At 37.5% G+C, this 24,670-nt stretch overlaps 1 protein-coding gene and 1 pseudogene across 1 annotated transcript in view; one reads left to right on the top strand and one right to left on the bottom strand.

Annotated features, from left to right (window-relative positions):
* The window catches only part of SYN2 (synapsin II), a 201,528-nt gene that overhangs the window by 85,205 nt on the left and 91,653 nt on the right, over positions 1-24,670 (bottom strand). The window lies entirely within an intron of this gene.
* The window catches only part of LOC114501769, a 41,817-nt pseudogene that overhangs the window by 15,569 nt on the left and 1,578 nt on the right, over positions 1-24,670 (top strand).

Here is a 24,670-nt window from a genome sequence, read left to right on the forward strand (position 1 = left end):
TCACCATAAAATTTTTGAAAGCGCAACCTATATGTCTGTGTCCTCCACAGAAGCTGTGTCTGAGCACAGGGTAGTCACCTCCAAGTAGTGAAATAAATTTAAACCAAACTTAAAAAGCCCATGTCACAATTCAGTTGACATAGGCAGGTAAAAATGCTCAATGAATAATTAAAATGAACTGACTGACTGTGAGGTTGCCAGGAATGCCTCAAAGACAAAAAAAAAAAAAAAAAAAATAGGATCCAAGAAGAAAAACAATGGGGTGGGGGTGGCAAACAGTCAGCCTGCAGCATGGTGTATTTTACTGTCCTAGTATACAGGTAGTATGCTTTCAGATCCCAAGAAGGCTGGACCTCTCTCTTCTTATAGACTTTAAGCATCTCTAGAAAGCCTCTCCTTAAGTTACACCATTCTCATGTTTTTCAGCATTAAATATTGTTCCTCCTCTTAGATTCTAAGGAAACAAATTGTATCAACAATCGCCCAAAGGTCTTATCTAGGAGTTTTTTCAATGTCTCTTAGGTAGATGGTTCGGAAAAATAGCTCCTAAACTGACTATATCTTAAAAACCAATCAAACTTTTTAAAAAACAACCACTAAATAATTTATGACAGATGCAGTTCCCCTCTTTGGAACACACATTTCAATAGTACAGATGCTAGAAAAATGACAATTAGTTCACACTGGAGTCTAAAGACCTAATAGCAGATTTTACTCCTGAAGGGAAAATGGGAGATAAGAACTGCCTTTACTTAAAAGACAGACTATGTATACAAAGAAAAATGAAACTAAAGTTGGAAAAAGCTATCTTATGACATTCTTAAACAAAAAAAGCACTACATATGCTTTAAGTCAAAGCCCTCTTCCCACTGCTATTCTCAAACTTAGGTCTAGTCAATGTTAAAGCTATGGCCATCCTCAGAAAAAAAACAGGCTTATAGCTCACAGTAGCTAGGTGATTTTTATCAGTTTGTTAGTAACTGTACTATAGTGAGAAAAGCACAGAAATGAGAAATAAGACATCCGGTATTTTCATCTGAGCTCTCCATCTTGAGCAAGTTTATCATTCACCAACTCACTATTTTGAGCAAATTTTTTTAATCCCATAGAGACTCAGATTCTCTGACAGTAATATGGTAATTCAACCAGATGATGTCTAACAGTACTTCTAATAAAAATGTTCTATATAATTCCTAAAAGTTGGTCCTAGCTTCCTAGATAAGAAAAACATCAGCTTTCCCGAAACTGTGTTCTATGAGATTTATAGGGTATTCTACAGCAGGGTTTCTATAGTTAAATTACTTTAGGAAATGCTAGGTTAAAACCCATACTGCATGGAAATGATAAATAAGTCATAAATGATAAGTCATGTTACTCCTCCTTACATGGTATTCTTTTAAATACAGTACTATATTCCAGAAGCCTCCCCGTGAATCATCTCAGATGGGAATGATCTCTCTGGATGACCCTTAGTAACTGAGCTAAGCAGGGAATTACATTACCCTGCCTGATTACAGTGACATCATTACACAGACAGGCTCTCTGATGAGATAAGTATCTGCTAATCTATTTTTTGAGCAGATAGTCCATAATAGCTGAACAAATGTTATTAAAATGCAAGGATACCCATCACTCAAAACTACAGGTTGAAAGCTACTCAAGTAGGAAGGAAAACATTAACATTAGATAGTCCCAGGGTAATAGACTTTTAATTCCAAAGATAAATTGTGTTAGAATCTATTGTTCACCTCCATTTAGATACCAGGAGGAAATGATTAGTTCCTTTTATGCCTAAATTCAAGTATGTTTTCCTTTAGTTGGAATACTTTTGCTGGGCATCTGGAATCAAAATAAGGTACATGGTTATGTGAAATAGTATGTTTAAATAGTTGAACATTGGAATATAAAAGGTTAACTAACCCAAGTTGTCCTTACCCCTAAAACGTACACACACAGAGCCCTCTGGCTAGCAGTAAGATTTTAAATCTCATACATAACTTCAAACATTCTTTTTAGTCACTAATGATATGCCAGGTATTAACCTGTCCTGAAGACCTTAGGATCTAGTAAATACAAATGTGGTAGGCAGAATTCTAAGATTTCCCACCCTAACCCTAAGATTGTTGAGTATGATGAATTTTATACCCACAGTTAGGTTATTATAATGCACCATTAATTTTAATATAAAATAACCTAGGTGGGCTAATCTAATCACACAAACCCTATAAAAGCAAAGAGGTTTCTCCAGCTGATGGCAAAGAGAAAGTGAGAGATCTGAAACACAAGAAAGATTCAACCTGCCATTGGTGAGTTGAAGACTGAGAAGGCCACATGTTGAGAAACATGGGAAGCCTCTAGGAGTTGAGAGTGGCTCCTGGCTGACAGCTAGCAAGGAAACAGGGACCTTAGTCCTATAACCGTACAAGATTGAATTCTGCCAACAAGAATAAAATTGAAAGACTCTGTCCTTGCATCTCCAGCCAACACCTTGGTTCTGACCTTATGATACTCTAAGAGAACCAAGCCTTGTTATGTCAGACTAATGACCTACAGAACTGTGAGCTAATAAATGAGTGTTGTTGTGCAGCAACAGAAAACTAATACCACATATTATGCTAAGTGAAATAAGTCAAAGTCAAATACCATATAATTTCACTTATATGTGGAATCTGAAGAGCAAAATAAATGAACAAACAAAACAGAAACAGACTCATAGATACAAAGAACAACAGACTGATGGTTTTCAGAGGAGAGGGGTTTGGAGGCTGGGTCAAAAAGATGAAGGGATTAAAAGCTACAAACTGGTAGTCACAAAGTAGTCATGAGGATGTAAAAACTACAGCATAAGGAATATAGTCAATAATATTGCAATAACTATGTATAGTGCCAGGTGATTACTTGAAATTTCAGCAGGAAAGCTTTGTAAAACATATGATTGTCCAAACACTACACTGTACACCTGACACTAATACAAACTAATATTGAATGTAAACTGTAATTGACAATTTTTTTAAATTAAAAAAGTTTCCTTTATTAAAAAATAAAAATAATAGCGACTTTTCGGCCCCACCGTGCGGACAGGGAAACCTCACCTGGGCACGCAAACTCCAATAAAGCTCTATACTGCCTAAAAAAATAAAAATAAAAATAAAAATAAAAATAATAACACAAACCATGTCCATAGGAATGGCATGAGTTCATAGCTCTATTAAGATGGCAAGGTAGGTATGGGATAACAGAGCCCCACTTGAAAGCAGGCTAGAAGAGTTTTTCCTATATTATACTAGAGTTCATGTGTTTTCCAGAAATCCTGAGAAAAAGGTTCCATGTGAAGCTATGTGAATTCTGCAGTGAAAGGTCTTTGAGAATATTATGGACTGTTTCACTAGAGCTCTTGATGTTCTCCTTGTATATAAAGCACCAGAGTTGCCCCAGAGCAAGGCTGTTTTCTAATTAAGTCAGGGTTTCTGTCCTGGGGTGCTACCCAGGACAAAAAGCCCTAGAAGGCTTCTCTTCATCCCTCTTTCCCTTCTATTCTGTCATTCAAATATTTGTTAGATGTCCACTTTGTGCTAAATATTGTGTATAGATAAAAGACTGCTGTGATTCAGAGCAGATGGAGGTTGTACTTCTGGCTATGTGGGGTGGGGTATATTTGGAAAGGCCAAAATTTTCTTTTCCAGGCTTTTGGATTAAAAAATAAAATCTTTGGGGTCAAGAGTGCTGAAGAAAGGGTTCTGCCCCAGAATTCCAGTGACTGGATGCAAAGCTCTTATTTAGTACTGCAGCTGCTGCATGAGCTGTCATTCTAATTTAAACTTTATGAAGATGAAATCAGACTGCTCATACAATTCAATTATGTTATCAAAGACACAACCAGTTCCCTCTCAATTCATGGAAGGATCAGCAAATTTTGAAAATGGATGACTTTCATAGGGATAATCAGGCTTCAGAAACAGTGATTACATGTATTGTGCTCCTTTAGTGCTAATAATGCTTAAAATCAAGAAAAGGTTTAAAATAAGAATCTTGTAAAGCCCACCTTATCTGTATCACCACCATCTCTTCCTTCATAGTTGTTTTAGGTTTTGTTTGGTTTTAGAAAATGCTTCACATGTGCTTAAGAAGAATGTATATTCTCTAGTTGTTGGGTACAGGACCTATATATGTGCCTCTTATATCATGTACATTAATTATGTTGTTCGAATGTTCTATAACTTTACTGCTTTTTTGATTCTTGACCTTCAAATAATTAAGATGCATTGAAATCTCCTAATGAATATATTGCATTTATAAATTTCTTCTTGTGGTTCTTTGATTTTGATTATATATTTTGAGGCTATTTTAGAACTACTGAATATTCTAAGTGAGTTTACCTGTTTGTCTTAAAATATATTTTGTCTGATATTAATATGGATGTCCTAGCATTCTTTTTTCTTTCTAAACAGCTTTGTTGAGGTATTATTGCTATTCCAGCACTCTGATGTTTAGGGTTTGTCTGATGTATCTTTACTGGTATTTTCACTTTCATGATCTTATGCTTTGGGTGTTTCTTGTAAAAAGCATATACTTAATTATTATAAAATGCTGCTTAACAATCTCTCCCAACTGGTAGATTTTGGCCATCCACATTTATTGGGATTACTGAGCCCTGAACATCTTTCTTACTCTTTTCTTAAGATTTTATTTATTTATTATCTTTAGAGAGAGAGAGAGAAACATCAATGTGCGGTTGCTGGGGGCCGTGGCCTGCAACCCAGGCATGTGCCCTGACTGGGAATCAAACCTGCAATGCTTTGGTTTACAGCCCACGCTCAATCCACTGAGCTACGCCAGCCAGGGCTTACTCTTTTCTTTTATTATTTGTTTATTTTCTCAGTTCTGTGATAATTTAAAAGTTATATAATACTATATATTTTTCTTTTGATGGTTATTCTTGTGTGTTTCTGTTTATCTTTAAAAATATATTTTATTGATTATGCTATTACAGTTGTCCCATTTTCCCTTTATTCCCCTCTGCCCTGCACACCCCCTCCCACCATCATTCTCCCACCTTAGTTCATGTCCATGGGTCTTATATATAAGTTCTTTGGCTTCTACATTTCCCATATTATTCTTAACCTCCCCCTGTCTATTTTGTACCTACTGTTTACACTTCATATTCCCTGTACCTATTCCCCCATTCTTCCCCTCCCCATCCCAGCTGATAACCTTCAATGTGATCTCCATTTCTTTGAATCTGTTCCAGTTCTAGTTGTTTGCTTAGTTAATTTTTGCTTTTTTTGGTTTTTTAGGTTCGGTTGTTGATAGTTGTAAGTTTGTTGTCATTTTACTGTTCATAGTTTTGGTTCCTTTCTTAGATAAGTCCCTTTAACATTTCATATAATAAGGCTTGGTGATGATGAACTCCTTCAACTTGACCTTATCTGGGAAGCACTTTATCTGCCCTTCCATTCTAAATGAAAGCTTTGTCAGATAGAGTAATCTTGTATGTAGGTCCTTGCCTTTCATGATCTGGAATACTTCTTTCCAGCCCCTTCTTGCCTGAAAATATCTTTTCAAGAGAAATCAGCTGATAGTCTTATGGGCACTCCTTTGTAAGTAACTGTCTCCTTTTCTCTTGCTGCTTTTAAAATTCTCTCCTTATCTTCAATCTTGGGTAATTTAATTATGGTGTGCCCTGGTGTGTTTCTCCTTGGATCCAACTGGTTTGGGACTCTCTGAGTTTCCTGGACTTGCATATCTATTTCCTTTGCCAGACTGGGGAGGTTCTCCTTCATTATTTGTTCAAATAAGTTTTCAACATCTTCCTCTTCCTCTTATCGTTCTGGCACCTCTATGATTCAGATGCTGGAATATTTAAAGTTGTCCCAGAAGTTCCTAAGCCTCTCCTCACTTTTTTGAATTCTTGTTTCTTCATCCTGTTTTAATTGAATGTTTATTTCTTCCTTCTACTCCAAATTATTGATTTGAGTCCCAGTTTCCATCCCTTCACCATTGGTTCCCCACATATTTTTCTTGACTTCACTTTACATCACCTTCACTTTTTCCTCCATTTTGTGACCATACTCAACCATTTCTGTAAGCATCCTGATTACCAGTGTTTTGAACGCTGCACCTAATAGGGTGGCTATCTCTTCATCAACTAGTTGTATTTTTCCTGGAGTATTGATCTGTTCTTTCATTTGGGCCATATTTTTTTGTTTTGGCACTCCTGTTACATAGTAAGAGGTGGAGACTTAGGTGTTTGCCAGGGTGGGGCAACCCACGCTGTTGCCTCCAGGCACTGCATGTGCGGAAGCAGTTCAAGAGGGAACAATGCTGATTGCTCAGCTCTCCACAGGGCTTTCAGTCACTTCCTCTGCTACCCACAGGCAAATTGGGACCTTCTGGTGCTGATTCCTGGGTGGGTGGTTTTGTGCATGTTCTAGGACCCTGTGGGTCTCTCCAACAGAACTCTCCTGTGAGGCTGGAAGTTTCTCCTGTCACCTCAACCCCCACAGATTTTTTTCAGTCAGAAGTTTTGAGGCTTTATTTCCCTGTGTTGGAACCCTGGGTTGCAAGGTCTGTATTGCTCCCCAGTTGCTCCTCCTAGTTTATGAAAATGGACCACTCACTCTGCCAGCGACCACCTCACCTGGTCCACCAGTCACCATCTTGCCCACCCTGGTCCTCCAGCCACCGCCTTGCCAAGAGTCCTCTCCACACTGGCTGCCCATCCCCACCCCTCCTATTGGTCTGGATGAATGTTTCTTCTTTAACTCCTTGGTTGTTGGACTTTCATACAGTTCGATTTTCTGGCAGTTCTGGTTATGTTTTGTTTTTAAATTTGCTATTGTCCTTCTTTTGGTTGTGTGAAGAAGCAAACTGTATCAACCTATGCCTCCATCTTGGCTGGAAGTCCCTGGTTATTCTTGAAAGTATACTGTTGACTTTAAATACATTTGAAGTTAATTGATAGCATAATCCTCATCCCAAACAATGTAAACACCTTGGAAGAGTGCTTCTCAATCTTTAGTGTGCACATTAATTACCCAGGGAGTGTGTTAACATGTAGATTCTATTCAGTAAGTGTGAGATGAGCCTGGAATTCTGTATTTCTAAGCTCCCAAGTGATGCCATACTACTGAGAAGTAAGGCCTTAGAATTAGTTGGTAGACATTTGGATTTGTTTCACTTTTGAGCTAATATGAGTAACGTTGCTATGATCATTTTTAACATACAAATTAAAATATAGATGTATCTTCAGTTCCCTTGTGTTTATACTGAAGAATGTAATTTTGGGGTCATATTGTAATTCCATTTAATCTTCTGAAGAACTGACACACTTTTCCAAAGTGGCTCCAAGATTTTACATTCCCAACAGCAGTGTATGAGGTTCACCATTTTTCCACGTCCTCAGCAACACTTGTTATTTTCCATCTTTTTTTATTATAACAATACTAGAAGGTGTAATAATAGCCCACTATGCTTTTGATTTGCATTTCCCTGGTAAATGATGCTGAGCATCTTTTCACCTGCTTGTTGGACATCGGTATATGTTCCTTAGAGAAATGTCTTTAAATCCTTGGATCATTTTTTCATGGTTTGTCTCTTCAGTTTTGAGTTATAAGTCTTCTTTATATACAAGGATACCCCCCAAAACAAAATTTATTTATAAAAATTGTGTATTTATTCTTACATTTAAACTTCAGTTACTTTCAAAATATTCTCCATTTGATGCAATACACCTATCAAGAATTTTTTCTACACTGCTGAAAACAGTTTTTGAACTTTAAAATTTTGATGCCTTTTAGTGCTTCTGCTATTTTTTTGTTTTACCTTTTCCACATTGGCAAAACATTTCCCTTTGAGGCCTTTTTTCATTGGGGAAACAAAAAAAAAAAAGTCACTCAGGCAAGACTGAGTGAATAGGGAGCATGGGGCACAGAGGTCACACCATTTTTAGTCAAAAACTGCTGAACACTGACCATGGTGTGGGAAGTTGTGCTCGTAAATTATCCATCATGGAATGGGCAAACATGTTGAAAGAATCTTAAAAATTTACTGAAGCCAAACGCAAGCTCTCAGTTGGTACAGTGATACAGTTGGGTTCCTAGAACACTCACATACAGGGGGAGCCTATACTACAAGAGACCTTCCCTCCAGAAGATAATTTCATTTTGGGGGTGTCACCCCTCATATTCTGTTTAGTAGACCCTTATCAGATAATGATTTGTAAATATTGTTTCCTATTCTATAGGTTGTCCTTTTACTTTATTAATAGTTCCTGTGAAGCGCAAACATTTTTAATCTTAATGAAATTTAATTTATCAAATATTTTCTTTTATTGCTTGTGTTTGGGTATCATTTCTAAGAAACTATTGTATAATCCAAGGTAACAAAGACTAATGCCTATAGTTTCTTCTAAGCATCTTACAATTTTAGCTCTTATACTTAAATCTATTGTCTATTCTGAGTTAATTTTTGATACAGTGTGAGGTAGAGATACAATCTAATTCATTTGCATGTGGATATTCTTTTGCTCTGGCACCATTTATTGAAAAGACTCTTTTTCCTATTTTAATTGTTTTGGCATCCTTGTTGAAAATCAATTGACCAAAGATGTATGGGTTTATTTCTGGACAATTGATTCTATTTCATTAATCTACATGTCTATATTATGTCGGTAACACATTGTTTTGCTTACAGTAGCTTTGTAATCAAACTTTGTAGAATCAGTTGAAATCCGTAAATATTTCTAAGTGTCCTTTTTAAAGTGATTTTGGCTATTATGGGTTTGTTGAATTTCTGTATAATTTTAAAATCACTTAATTCCTGGAGAGCAGGGGAAAGACCTGGTAGAATTTGGACATTGGACTGCCCTGAATCTGTACAATGATTTGTAGAGTAATGCCACCTTAATAGCTTCTAATACACGAATATGAAATGTATTTCCATTTATTTAGATCTTCTTTAATTTCTTTAAACAATGTTTTGTAGTTATCAATGTACAAGTCTTACACTCTTATTAAATTTATTCCTAAATATTTTATTCCTTTTGATGCTATTATATATAGAATTGTTCTCTTAATTTCATTTTCAGATTATCCTTTGCTCGTGTATAGAAATACAAATGAATGTTTCCTTTCCAACATGGATGCCTTTATTATTTTTTCTTGCCTAATTACCCTGGCTAGAATCTCCAGTAAAAAGTTGGTGGTGAGAATGGTGATCTTTGTCATGTTCTTGATATTGGAGGGAAAACTTCCAGTCTTTCACCATTACTGTGACATTAACTATATAGGTTGTTTTAATAGATGCCCTCTGTCAAGCTGAGGAAGTTCCATTTGATTCCAAGGTTGTCAAGTGTTTTTATCATGAAAAAGTGTTGACTTTTGTCAAATTCTTGTTCTGTGTCAAATGCTTTTTCTGTGACTGACTTTTGTATGTTGAACCAACCTTGCATTCCTGGAATATATGCCACTTGGCTTATGATGTATAATACCTTTTATATAGTGCTGAATTCAATTTTCTATTATTTTGTTGAGGGTGTTCATAAGGAATATTGGTCAGCAGGAGTTTTTTGTAATGTGTTATCTGGTTTTGGCATCAGCATAATACTGACCTCATGGAATGAGACTTAAAATGTTTCATTTTCTTCCATTGATTTGAAAGAGTTCTTGAAGAATCCATGTTAATTTTTTAAATGTCTGCTACAAGTCAGCAGTAAAGTCACCATCTGGTACTGAGGTTTGTTGGTAGAATTTTAAAAAATTATTATTAATTCAATTTTTTAAATTTTATGAGTCTGTATAGATCTTCCATTTCTTCTGTTATTTTAATACGCTGTATCTTTCTAAGAAAGTGCCAATTTTAACTAGGTTATCTAATCATTGGCATACAAGAGTTCATAGTGTCTCCCTAGAGTCCTTTTTATTTCTTGATTTTAATATTTAAAGTCTTATTTTTCCCCAGTCAGTCTAGCTGAGATTTGTCAATTTTGTTAATCTTTTTGAAGAACCAACTTTGGTTTTATAGATTTCGCACTACTGTTTTCTATTCCCTATTTCATTTCTTTCCACTCTAATCTTTATTTTCTTCTTTCTGGTAACTTTAGATACAGTATGTTCTTTTTTCCTACTCTTTTAAAGTCAAGGGTTAAGTTATTGATTTTTAAAATAACTTTTTAAAAAATATATAGGCACCTACAGTTATAAATTTCCCTCTAAGCATTGCTTTAACCACATCTAATATATTTTGCTATTCTTGCTTTTTTCTTTTTAAACATATTTTATTGATTATGCTATTACAGTTGTCCCAATTTTCCCCCCTTGAACTCCTTCCTTCCTGTACCCATATTCCCTCCAGCAATCCCTCACTCTTAGATCATGCTCATGGGCCATGCATGTAAGTCCCCTGGCTCCACTTCCTATACTGTTCTTCATATTCCCATCTACTTTGTATCTACCTATATGTACTTCTTAATCCCTGTGCCTTTTGCCCCATTCTCCCCCTTCACCCTCCCAGCTGATAACCATCCAAATAATCTCCATACCTATGATTCTGTTTCCATTCTGCTTGTTTGCTTAGTTTGTTTTTTAGATTCAATTACTGGTAGTTGTGAGTGCTATTTTAATATTCATAGTTTTGATTTTCTTCTTTATTGTAATTCTCTTTAGCATTTTATATAATAATTACTTAGTGATGATGAACTCTTTTAGCTTTACCTTGTCTGGGAAGCACTTTATCTGCCCTTCCATTCTAAATGATAGCTTTGCTGGGTAGAGTAATCTAGGTTGTAGGTCCTTGTTTTTCATTATTTTGAATACTTCTTGCCAGTCTCTTCTAGCCTGCAAAGTTTCTTTTGAGAAATCAGCTGACAGTCTTATGGGAACTCCATTGTAGGTAACAATCTGCTTTTCTCTTGCTGCTTTTAAGATTCTCTCTTTATGTTTAGCCTTCGGTGTTTTAATTATGATGTATCTTAGTGTGGTCCTCTTTTGCATCCATCTTGTTTGGATTCTCTGTGCTTCCTGGACTTATATGTCTATTTCCTTCACCAAATTAGGAAAGTTTTCTTTCATTATTTTTATAAATAAGTTTTTTTATTTCTCTCACTTATTCTTTTCTTCCAGAACCCCTATGATTTGAATGTTGGTACCTTTGAAGTTGTCCAAAGGGCTCCTTACCCGATCCTTGTTTTGGGGGGATTCTTTTTTCTTCTTGCTGTTCAGGTTGAATGTTTTTCAATTCCTTATGTTCCAAATCGTTGATTTGATTCTCAGCTTCATCCACTTCACTGTTGGTTCCCTGTGAATTTTCCTTTATTTCACTTAGTGTAACCTTCATTTCTGCCTCGGTCTTCTTTATGCTGTTAAAGTACCCAATGAGTTTCTTGAGCATCCTAATAATAATCAGTGTTTTAAATTTTGCATCTAATAGATTGCTTATCTCCATTTTATTTAGTTCTTTTTCTGGAGTTTTATTGTTGTTGTTGTTTTTTTCATTTGGGCCATATTTCTTTGTCTCCTCATTTTGGCAGCCCTCCTGTGTTTGTTTCTATGTAGTAGGAGGAGCTGCTTTAACTTCCACTCTTAGGAGCAGGGCCTATTATAGAAAAGAGCACAGGTAAGTTGAAGGGGGTCAAGTCACCCGTGTGAACTAAGTTGATGGAGTCTCCAATATCGCTTCACTGTGGCTCTGTGTGGGGGAGGACTCAGAAAGAGGACAATGTCACCCATGTCTCTGGAGTTGTGTCCAGGAGGAAGCTGTCTCCTGGCACTTGCTCTGTTGCCAGTCACTTCAATTTCTCCCTGTATGCCAGTGGTGCCCTTCCAGCTGCTGCCCCAGTGCTAAAGCCCAGAAGGAGTGAATCTGTGTAAGTTCTAAGTCTGCTGAGGGCCCTTTAGAGAAGCTCCTGAGAACCCCACAGTTTCTTCTGCTGCCCGAACCCTCACTGGTTTTTACAGTTAGAAGTTATAAGGACTTATCTTCCTGACACTGGAATCCTAGGCTGGGTAGTCTGTTGTGAGGCTGGGATCCCTTGCTCCTGAGGTATCCCTCCCGATTTTTATCTACCACATGTGGCTGTGGGACTGCCTGTCCCATGTCTTTGCCCCTTCTACCCATCTCTAAGAATATAACTTCTTTAATTCCATGGTTGTTGGACTTCCATACAACTTGATTTTATGATAATCCTGGGCAATACTTGCTTTATAGTCTAGTTGTAATTTTTGCTGTGGTTGTGCAAGGCAAGCTGTGTTTACTTATGCATCCATCTTGACCAGAAATCTGTGTTCTTGTTTTAATTAATCTCAAAGTATTTCCTAGTCTTCCTTGTGATATCTCCTTTAACTCACTGGTTGTTAGGAATGTATTATTCTAGAAATACAGCTGGAAGAGCCAGAGGCTGCCCTGGCATCAGTCAACCAAGAACCTTGTCCACCTCTCTTCTGTCCTGTGCTCCTCTACTGCTATCACCTTGGACTGCAGGGTTGCTACCCAGGGTCTGTCTCCTGATCCTAAGGACTCACACACAGCATTCCTAGTTGACAGGCATGTCACATTTTAAATCTCTGTAATGGACTCTGTTTGGTTACTCCTTTCTTGAAGTGCCTCAAAGGTTAAGAAACTCATGTTTGGGTGGAGGCATTGTTTAACTTCTACATATCTGTGAAATGTCTTCAATTTTCTTCCACTACAGACTTCTGATTTCACTGCATTTGGAGAACATAGTTTATATGATTTAAATCCTGTAAAATTTACTGAGACTTGCTTTATAGACTAACATATAGTCTATCCCAGAGATTTTCAACCTTTTTCACCTTATGGGACACAAACTAATTACTAAAATTCTGCAGCAAACCAAAAAACATAGTTTTTGCTGCTCTGACAAAAAATAGGTATAATTTTGATTCATTTACACCAGATGGCTATTCTTGTGTTGGCTATCATTTTTTTTACACAATATGTAAGGGAAAAGAGGTCAGTCAATTACATGTTTTAAAAATTCTTGTGGCATACCACTGTGCTGCAACACAATGGCTAAAAATCACTCATCTATCTTGAAAAATGTCCCATATACATTTGGGAGGAATAAACATTCTACTATTGTTGGTTGAAGAGTTCTAGAGATAATCTGTTCAGTCTAGTTGATATTGTTGTTCAAGTACTTTATTTCCTTACTGACCTTCTATTTAGATTATATATTCATTACTTAAAGTGAAGTACAGTAATCTCCAACTAATGCTGAATTATCAATTTCTCCTTTCAACTTTGTCAGTTATTGTTCCATTGTATTTTAAAGCTGTATATGTATGTGCATATGTAATTAAAATTGTTACATTTTATTGAAAGATTGAAATTTTATCAATATATAATAGTTTTTGTCTCTAATAAGAATTTTTGTCTACAGTCTACTTTGTCTCATATTAGCACAACGATCTCGAGCCTTCTTTTGGTTACTACTTGCATGGTATATATTTTTCATGCTTTTACTTTTAACCTATTTGTGATTTTAAATCTACACTATCTCTTATAGATAGCAAATAGTTGGATATTTTTATTTTTCAATCCTCACTCAAGGATATATTTATTAATTTTAAAGAAAGAGGAAGGAGGGAGAGAAGAGAGAGGAACTTTGATGTGAAAGACATCAATCAGTTGTCTCCCATACGTACCCAGCCAGGATCAAACCTGCAACTACATATGTGCGCTGACCAGGGATTGAACCTGCAACCTTTCATTGTATGGGATGACACTCCAGCCAACTGAATTACCTGTCAAAGGATGTATCATATTTTTAAAATCCATTTTGCCAGTCTTCTTTCTGATTAGACATTTACTTTATTAACACATTTAAAAAAATTTTTCCAATCAGTTTACATTCGGTATTATTTTGTATTAGTTTCAGGTTTATAGCATAATGGTTAAACAATTACAAACTTTACAAAGTATTCCCCCTGATATTTCAACTACCTACTTGGCACCATACATAGTTACTACAATATTATTGTCTATATTCCCTATGCTGTACTTTACATCCTGGGACTGTTTTGTAACTACCAAATTGTACTTCTCAATCCCTTCACCTTTTTCATCCAGTCTCCCAACTCCCTCACCCTACTCCCCAGAAACCAACAGTCTGTTCTCTGTATCTATGAATCTGTTCCTGTTTTGTTTGTTCATTTATATTATTCTTTAGATTCTACACATAAATGAAATCATATGGTATTTGTTTTTCTCTGACGGACTTATTTCACTTAGCATAATACCCTCTAGGTCTATTCATGCAGTCACAAATGGTAAGATTTAATTCTTTATTATGGTCAGGTAATATTACATTATATATATGTACTACAGCTTTTTCATCTACTTCTCTATTGATGGGCACTTGGGTTGCTTCCATTTCTTGGCTACTATAAATAATGCTGCAATGAACACAAAGGTGAACATGTTCTTTTGAATTAGTGTTTTGGGTTTCTTAGGATATACACTCAAAAGTAGAATAACTGAGTCATCAGGCAGTACCATTTTTAATTATTTTAGGAACCTCCATGCTGTTTTCCATAGTGGCTGTACCAATCTGCACTCCCACCAAGAGTACACCAGCATTCCCTTTTCTCCACATCACTGCCAACACTTATTATTTGATTTGTTGATAATAGCCATTCTGACAGGCATGAGGTGATATCTCATTGTGATTTTAATTTGCATTTCTCTGATTTTTTTAGTATATTTTATTGATTATGCTATTATAGTTGTCCCATTTTCCCCCTTCATTCCCCTCTACCCTATACACCCTCTCCCACCCATATCCCCCCATTTAGTCATGTCCATGTGTCATACTTATAAGTTCTTTAGCTTCTACATTTCCCATACTATTCTTATCCTCCCCCTATCTATTTTCAACCTACAATCTATGCTACTTATTCTCTGTACATTTTCCCCCTCTCTCCTCCTCCCACTCCCCTGTTGCTAACCCTCCATGTGATCTCCATTTCTGTGGATCTGTTACTGTTCTAATTGTTTGCTTACTTTCTTTTGGTTTTGCTTTAGGTATGGTTGTTAGTAATTGTGAGTTTGCTGTCCTTTTACTATACATGTCTTTTCTTTATCTTCTTTTCTTAGATAAGTCCCTTTAACATTTCATAAAATAAGGGCTTGGTGATGATGAACTCCTTTAACTTGACCTTATCTGAGAAGCACTTTATCTGCCCTTCCATTCTAAATAAAAGCTTTGCTGGATAGAGCAATCTGGGATGTAGGTCCTTGTCTTTCATGACTTGGGATACTTCTTTCCAGCTCCTTCTTGCCTGTAAGGTCTCTTTTGAGAAATCAGCTGACAGTCTGATGGGAACTCCTTTGTAGGTTACTGTCCCCTTATCTCTTGCTGCTTCTAGGATTCTTTCCTTCATTTTTACCTTGGCTAATGTGATTATGATGTGCCTTGGTGTGTTTCTTCTTGGGTCCAACTTCTTTGGGGCTCTCTGAGCTTCCTGGATTTCCTGGAAGTCTATTTCCTTTGCCAGATTGGGGAAGTTCTCCTTTATTATTTGTTCAAATATGTGTTCAATCTGTTGCTTTTCCTCTTCTCCTTCTGGTATCTCTATAATTCGGATGTTGGAATGTTTAAAGATGTCCTGGAGGTTCCTAAGCTTATCCTCATTTTTTTGAATTCTTATTTCTTCATTCTTTTCTGTTTGGTTGTTTTTTTCTTCCTTCTGGTCCACTCTATTGTTTTGAGTCCCAGTTTCCTTCCCATCACTATTGGTTCTCTGTGCATCTTCCTTCATCTTTTATGGTAACCTGCATTTTTTTCATCTAATTTGCACCAAAATCAACCAATTCCATGAGCTTCCTGATCACCAGTGTTTTGAACTGTGCATCTGATAGATTGGTTATCTCTTGGTCGCTCAAAAGGATGAGCCCTGGGGCACTGATCTGTTTTTCTGTTTGAGACATGTCTCTCTCTGTCTCTCTCTCTCTTTTTGGTCTGGTCGCTTGTTACAGTGAGGGGCGGAGCCTTAGGTGTTCACTGTGGCTGGGTACCCCAGTCACTAGATTGTGACGTTGTATGTGGGGGGTGGGGACGGGAAGGAACAATGGTGGTAGCTCTGTTCTCCTGGGACCTCAGTCCCTTCCCTGGGATCCTGGGCTGTGTGCTCTGCCCTGGTCCACAATTGCCACCTCACTGGGTCCACCAGCTGCCGCTTGCATACTCAGGGTCCACCCGCTGTGATCTTGTGCATCCCAGATGACTTACGCACTCCCGGTTGCCCTATGCTCCCAGTTCTCCCTGTTCTCCAAGCTCCATGACCCGTGCCCGGCTACTCCTCTGCGCCCCTCCTGCCGGTCTGGATGAACAGGTCTACTTCAACTTCTTGGCTGTCCAACTTCCATTCAGATAAATTCTCTGTCAGTTCTGGGTGTTATTCTGCCTCTAAATTGTTGTTGTTCTAATCTTGGTTGTGCGGGGAGGTACGGTGCATCCACCTATGCCTCCATCTTGCCGGAAGTCCTCATAATTATCACATTTCTCTGATGTTAATCTATTAATACATAATGCAATTACTGTTAAGATACGATATATATTTGTCATTTTGTTACCTGCTTTTTTCATCTTACGTATTTTTGTCCCTTTATTACTCCATTACTTTCTTTGTCTATGCTAAATACGTATTTTCTACTGTACAACTTTACAAACTTTAAAAAAAGTCTGTCCATAAAGTATCCAGCCACATACTGTGAAAGTCAGACATTTATTGAAGAAGATACAAGATACAAGAAACATTATACACAGTACAAAGACACCTCAGTCCCCTTCAAAGTAGGCATGCTGGGACCTCACACAGTTCTCCAAATCACCATCAGCTGCCCTGTCATATTTTGCCGAATCTCATCAATGATCTGAAATCTCTTCCCTTTCAAAGGTGATTTTAGTTTATGGAAAAGCCAGAAGTCATGAGGTGCCAAATCTGGGCTGTAGGGTGGCTGAGTCACCTAGGTGATTTGATGTTTCACCAAAAAACTCTACATGAGATGTGGTGCATGACTGGGCATGTTGTCGTGATGAAGCTGCCAATCACCAGTTGCCCATAGCTGTGGCCTTCTGAATCACCCAAAGTTTTCATGAAGTAATGTTCAAGTTTAACACAAAATTTGATACAGATTTATTGCTCTACTTGCTCAATCATTTTGAATGCAGTGGCCACACAGTACACATGCTCACTCAATGGCATCTACTGCCCCCACTGACTAGTACAGTGAAATCATCATTGTTCACACATGCGCATTCCAATTCACTCTCCTTGGCTGCTAGTTTACATTGATGTCACACAAACTGTTCTTGTTATATTAACAATGGTTGGACTTTTTCCGGACAGACTGTGTGTGTGTGTGTGTGTGTGTGTGTGTGTGTGTGTGTTAGTGGTTGCCCAGCAGGTTACAATTAACCTTTTAACTTGTAATAGTCTTGTTTATATTAATACCAATTTAATTACAATAATATATAGAAACTGTTCCTATGTAGCTCCATTCTCCCCTCCCCATTCCTTTGTGTTCTTATTACCAAATGATCTTTTCATATATTATGTGTCCATCAACAAAGATTTATAACTATTGCTAGCAATGAATTCTCTCACTTTTGTTTATTTGAGAATATCTCAATTTTTCCCTCATTTTTAAAGGGCAATGTTGCTGGATATAGAATTCTTGGTTGACAGTCATTTTCTTTCAGCATTTTGAATGTGTAATCCCATTGCCTTTTGGATTCTATCATTTCTGATCAAAATAAGCTGTTGATCTTTGTGCATGACTCTGTGTGTGTGACCGTATATGTGTACATGTTTTCTATCATTTTGTTGGTATTCTCTATTTGGTGATATATCATTCTCATATTTTCCTTTAATTACTTGCACATGGTTTCCCTTGTTACCTATTTTAAACATGTTCAAATAACTAAAGTGTCTGTCTATTAAATGTCCCACAACCAGAGTTTTTCAGGGACAATTTCTACTGAGGTTTTTTGCCCCTGTGTATGGGCCATACTTTTTATTTGCATGTCTTGCAATTTTGATTTGAAAAGCAGACATTTTAAATAACATAATGTGGTAATCTAAAATTATAATCTTTCATGTCCCTAAGCTTTGTCTTGGGGGTTTTCTGTTGTTTATGCTACTGCTGTTTGTTTGTTTAATGACTTTCATCAACAAAGTCTGTATTCTTTATTGTATGGGTCCATTGAAGTCTCTGCTCAGTTAGCTTATTGGGCTCTTAATGTTTGGATGAAGGTTTCCTTAAATGCCTGGAACTAATAAATCTACTAGTCTTTGCTGATGGATCTGTGTATGTTGGGAAAGGATTTCAATACTCAGTCAGACAGTTTACAGCTCTGCTCTAGCCTACCCATCCTGCTTGTACTGAGCCTCATATCAGTCAGAAAGGGAGATTAGGGTCTTCTCAGGTCTTTTCTGCACATGCACATAGCTTTCCACAGGTACCTGGCCTTCTAGATTCCCTGAAATGTGCTAAATTTTTCTGAAATTGTCTATGGACATCTTATTCCCCAATTCTTCCTTTAAAGTTCCTACCACCTCAGGCAGCCATAATGTTAACCAACTGCCATTTATGAACTTTTATGAGACATTTCTATATCATTCTCTGATGTATTTTTACACCTCTCGTGTTCACTTCCAAAATATCCTCAAATTCCAAATATCTTTCATGTTCTAGTTCAAATATCAATTCCTATGTTAGGTCATCTTTACTACATCTATCTATGAGCCAAATTAATCCCTCCCACATCTTCTAACTCTTTACATATATCTATTATAGCTGATATTTAATGTACTCAGTCTTCTTTATTAGACTGTGAGTCTTTGAGCACAGGTACTCTATTTACCTTTGTATACCTAAAATCTAACACAGAGAAGGCATGGAAGAGATGTTTTTTGAATTGATTTTTGGTAAAAAAAAGTTATCACACAACTGGTAGTAAGAACCAATCTTATTAAACCACTGAGTCCTTAGACATAAGCAGAAGCTGATAACCACAATAGAATTTTATAATACAACTCTCACAGCAGAAGGTCTTATAATTAACAGAATGAATAGAAAACTATGTGCTTTCTTTTTATTTAACTTTGAGAAAATGTCACTTGGAATCATATTAATGACCATGTCCTTCTGAAACTCTGGACTGGTTCTCCACACACCTGGATTCTCTTCCAAGCCACCCCTACCTGCCATAGTATTCTGAAGGACCCAATTAGATTCTATCCTTTAATATGAAAGTGATTAGTTTCACCTTTAACTGATACATGGCCTATTAAATTTAAATTTTTAAGAGATCTCTGTCCTTGCTGTATGGAGATATAATTACAGGAAGGTAAGACTCAAAGCAGGAAGACTAGTTAGGAAATTGCTTCAAGAATCTAGGTGAAAATTGATGGTAACTACACCAGAAAGAAATAGGATTTGAGAAATTATGGAAGTAGAACAGATTTAATTTGATGTTAGACTAAATGTAAAGAATGATAAAAAAGCAGTGAAAAGTGACCCCAAAGTTCTAGCTTGATGGATTAGATGTTGGTACTGTTTATTAAGATGGAAAAAAAAGTGTTGAGTAAGAGGCTGATTTGAAGGGGGAAAAAATTCAAGAGTTCAGCTTTGAATATATACAGGGTGAGGCAAAGGTAGGTTTACAATTATTTGTATGAAAAGTAATACAGTCAGCCCTGGCCATTGTAGCTCAGTTGGTTGGACTGCCATTCCACACACCAAAAGGCTGTGGGTTCAATCCCTAATGGGCACATGCCTAGGTTGCAGGTTCAATCCCAGGTCAGGTCATGTTTCTATCTCACAATGATGGTTATTTTTCCCTCTCTCTTTACCCCCTTACTCTCCCTCTAAAACCAATAAACATAGTTTTAAATGTTTTTAAAGAAAATACAGTAAATAATAATACAAGAATAAACTGTGTTTCGTATATTCACAACTATAAACCTACTTTTGCCCCATACTGTATATAAGACATATAAGTAGAGATATCATGCAGATAATTGAAATTCATAAGAGAGTTTTACTGGAAATAAAAAATTGTAAGTTATAAGATCAAGATGGTATGAAAACACCTAAGAAAAGAATTTACAGAGAGGAGAGATAAAGGCTCAGTTCTAAAACATGAAGAACCCCAACACTTACAGATTAGGTAGAATGAAAATAACTACAAAAGGGTACTAAAAAGGAGTAGCCACAAAAAAAAGTAGAGCAGCCACATTCCTTCAGTTGGTGCCATGAGTCTGGACCAAAACATGTATTGGTACCACACACTGGGCACCTAGACACAGTTGGGCTTCTTAATTTTCTTTTTTTTTTTAATATATTTTATTGATTATGCTATTACATTTGTCCCATTTCCCCCCGTCTCTCCCCTCCACCCTGTACCCCCCTCCCACCCACATTTCCCCCTTTAGTTCATGTCCATGTGTCATACTTATGAGTTCTTTAGTTTCTACATTTCCCGTACTATTCTTGCCCTCCCCCTATCTATTTTCAACCTACATTCTATGCTACTTATTCTCTATACCTTTTCCCCCTCTCTCCTCCTCCCACCCCCCTGCTGCTAACCCTCCATGTGCCCTCCATTTCTGTGGTTCTGTTCCTGTTCTAATTGTTTACTTAGCTTCTTTTGGTTTTGCTTTAGGTGTGGTTGTTAATATTTGTGAGTTTGCTGTCCTTTTACTATACATGTCTTTTCTTTATCTTCTTTTCTTAGATAAGTCCCTTTAGCATTTCATAAAATAAGGGCTTGGTGATGATGAACTCCTTGAACTTGACCTTATCTGAGAAGCACTTTATCTGCCCTTCCATTCTAAATGAGAGCTTTGCTGGATAGAGCAATCTGGGATGTAGGTCCTTGTCTTTCATGACTTGGAATATTTCTTTCCAGCCCCTTCTTGTCTGTAAGGTCTCTTTGGAGAAATCAGCTGACAGTCTGATGGGAACTCCTTTGTAGGTTACTGTCCCCTTACCTCTTGCTGCTTCTAGGATTCTCTCCTTCGTTTTTACCTTGGCTAATGTAATGATGATGTGCCTTGGTGTGTTTCTTCTTGGGTCCAACTTCTTTGGGGCTCTCTGAGCTTCTTGGATTTCTTGGAAGACTGTTCCCTTTGCCAGATTGGGGAAGTTCTCCTTTATTATTTGTTCTAATACGTGCTCAATCTGTTGCTTTTCCCCTTCTGATTCTGGTACCCCTATAATTCGGATATTGGAACGTTTAAAGGTGTCTTGGATGCTCTTAATCTTTTCCTCAATTTTTTGAATTCTTATTTCATCATGCTTTCCTGCTTGGTTGATTCTATCTTCCTTCTGGTCCACTATATTGTTTTGAGACTTAGATTCCTTCCTTTCACTATTGGCTCTCCTCCGCGTGTCTTCCTGCATCTGTTTTATGGTAATCTGCATTCTTTCATCTAAATTTCGTCCAAAATCAACCAGTTCCGTGAGCTTTCTGATCACCAGTGTTTTGAACTGCGCATCTGATAGACTGGCTAATTCTTGGTCGCTCAAAAGGATTAGTCCTGGGGGACTGATCTGCTCTGTTGAAAACATGGTTTTTTTTTCCCCGTCTCTCCTTTTTTTTTCCGGTCTGGTTGCTCTTGTTACGGTGGGGGGCAGAGCCTTAGGTGCTCACCGGGGCTGGGCACCCCAGTCACTAGATTGTGATGTTATAAGTGGGGGCGGGGCGGAGCGGGAGCGGGGCGGAGCTGGAGCGGGGCGGGAGAAAACAATGGCGGTAGTTCCGTTCCCCTAGACTCAGGCCCTTGTCTAGGCTTCTGGGCCGCGACTTCTGCCCTGGTCCACAATCTCTACCCCTCTGGGTCTGCCAGCCGCAGCTTGCATACTCAGGGATCACTGCTGCCTTCTTGCTCGCCGGATGGCTTTTGCGCCGATTTCGCGCCAAACCTTCCCCCGACCTCCGCGCACCGCCGACCCGAGCCAGCCCCCGCGCCCGCCCGGCTCGTCTTCTCCTACCAGTCCGGATGAACGCGTCTACTTCAACTTCTTGGCTGCCCGACTTCCATTCAGATAAATCCTCTGCCGGATCTGGGTGTTATTCTGATAGTGAATTATTGTTGTGAATTATTGGTTTTCTAATCTTGGTTGTATGAGGAGGTACGGTGCGTCCACCTATTCCTCCATCTGGCCGGAAGTCCCTTAATTTTCTTCCATGAGAAAAAGAGTAAGCCATTAGGTGATGAAGTATAACAAAGGATATCTCAACAGAGAAAATCCCTGAGCCACATGGTGAATTAGAGCAATGAATTCTCTATGTCTCAATGAATGAAATAACTGAGCCCCTTTGAAAGGGTTTTATGTGTAAACAACTGTTGCATATAAAGAAGATTTTTCTCCAATTACTGACAAGTTCCTCAACTATAGGAAATCATGGCCTGGTGGCCATGATTATAGGAAAACCTGGACCAGAATCAGGATTGCTGAATTCTGAAAACCAGGACTTTGGTTAAGCATATAAATTTGATGTATGCCTTTTTTTCCAGTTTGTTTGTAAAAAGTGTACACATTTAATCTAATTTTGCTATAAAGTATGATCAGTAATAATACACAATAAATATTTCCTTAAGGAAAAATTAAAAATAAATACATAAATAAAAAAGCAGCCACTGAAGTAGGGAGAAGAAAGAAGGAATAGTTAGCTGTTCTGAATGCTGCTGATGGGGCAGGTTCAATGAGGATAGAGTAATGGCCACTGAATTTGTTGAAAGAGCCATTTCAGTGTAGTTGAGGAGATAATGCAGAAGCCAGACTGTACTGAGTTGAAGAATAAAGGGAAAGTAGGAAAGAAAAGACATATGTAGAAAATTATTTCTTGAAATGTTTTTGTCCCTTACCTTCATTGACACTCCCCTGGCCCTCCAACCTGTCTGGATCCTTTTTCTCCAGTCATCTTTGTTGGGTTATCCTCTACTCCCCTTTAAATGTTGCAATTCTTCAAAAATTAGGTCATTTAACACTGTGCTTTCTCTCTTTTACATATGAATTTTAGTCACCACATGTAGTTATATCTTTTGCTCAGATTTCTTCTCTGAGCTCTACACTTGTATATTCCATTGCCAATTCAACAAATCAAACATCTTTAAACTTAACATTCTCTTTCCACCACAACTGTTTTCCTCCCAGTGTTCCAGATTCTCTATAAATTATGCCATCTTCTCAGTTGTTCAAGATAGATACCTGGAAGTCATGCTTCAGTTTTTTTTTCTCCTGTTCTATATACCACAACCAATCCAATAGCAAGTCATGTCCATTCTACTTACAAATATGTCTCATTTGTAGACTGTCTATGGGCCAAGCATCCAAAGGCTCCTTATCTGCATTATCTTTCTCATTAAGGTTCAAAAGTACCCAATAGGGTAGATATCATCCCCATCTGGAAACTGAAGCTCAGAGAGGGCAAGCAACACAAAAAGTAAATGGCAGAGAGGGAGGGATTTAACACTAAATATGCCTGCCTCCACACTGACTCTGACTAAACCTCTCTGAGGCCAAGTCTCCTCAGCAGTACAATAAAATGGACCTAGTATTTCCTATTTAGGCTGTTGTGAAAATTTAAAAATAAACTATAAGGTACATATCCCTAGTACAAGGTATAAATATATCCCAGTACAAGGTATGAATTCAGTAAATGTTAAGTCCCTTATACTCTTTTACTCCTCCCTCTACACTATTTCTGGGTCCAGCCCTGTGATAGCAGGATCACAGAGATGAACAAAGATTCTCCATGCCTTTAAAAAGCAAGTAATTTGAGGAGACAAAATGAATAAACAAAAATAATATAATAAGATGGTAAAAAACTAAGTAATAAATTATATACTATAAGCTTCTTTAATAGAATTTCAGAGAAAGAAGGACAGTTGGCAAATGGGGATGGGAGTGGGATTTTGCAAATATTTAATAAGGGTATCTACAAAGAGGAGCAGGGCACTCAGAAAAAGATACTGATGTGGAAAAGTGGATACCATGCTCGAGGCCAGTGATTATAACAACCTGACTTCAGTAAAAGGTGCTTATTTTTCCCCATATTGAAATATTTTTACTACAAAGCTTCCTTGTTACAATTTAAGTTCCCAGTAGAACAAAGGAAAATTTGAGCCCATTATTAAGACCAAATGTCCTGACAGGCAAAGCCATCAATTAAAATGTCTACCCACCTTCCCAAAGAAGAAAAACAAGCCCCAGACTCTGACCCACAGGAAATAAAAATAACTCAGATGCTGGGGTGTGCTTTGAGAATAATTATCACATTGTCAAGTTGGTCTAATGACATCAATCACCTTTTCCTAGCTTACATCTCTCAGTTGCAGCTGCTAAGACTGACAAATGTCACCATTTCTATGAGCAAAATTTTCTTTGATAAAGCCCCATGGGGGCCATGAATACTAATTGCTCACTAAGTTTGGGGTTTGAATGAGGTTTTTATTCTCCAGGACCTGTTTAATAAACCAATTTGGCTTCTAGGACAAAGAAATGTGATACATAATGTGCTCCATCTTTCAGCAGAGCTTCTGGACAGTGGCATCATAGAATATTAGATGTGGAAAGAAACTTAATAGATTATTTTAATCTATTTCAGTAATGAGGACACAGAAGTCCAAAAGGGGGAATT

Source organism: Phyllostomus discolor, chromosome 7 (genome assembly GCF_004126475.2).
Source record: "Phyllostomus discolor isolate MPI-MPIP mPhyDis1 chromosome 7, mPhyDis1.pri.v3, whole genome shotgun sequence".
Lineage (NCBI taxonomy): Eukaryota > Metazoa > Chordata > Mammalia > Chiroptera > Phyllostomidae > Phyllostomus > Phyllostomus discolor.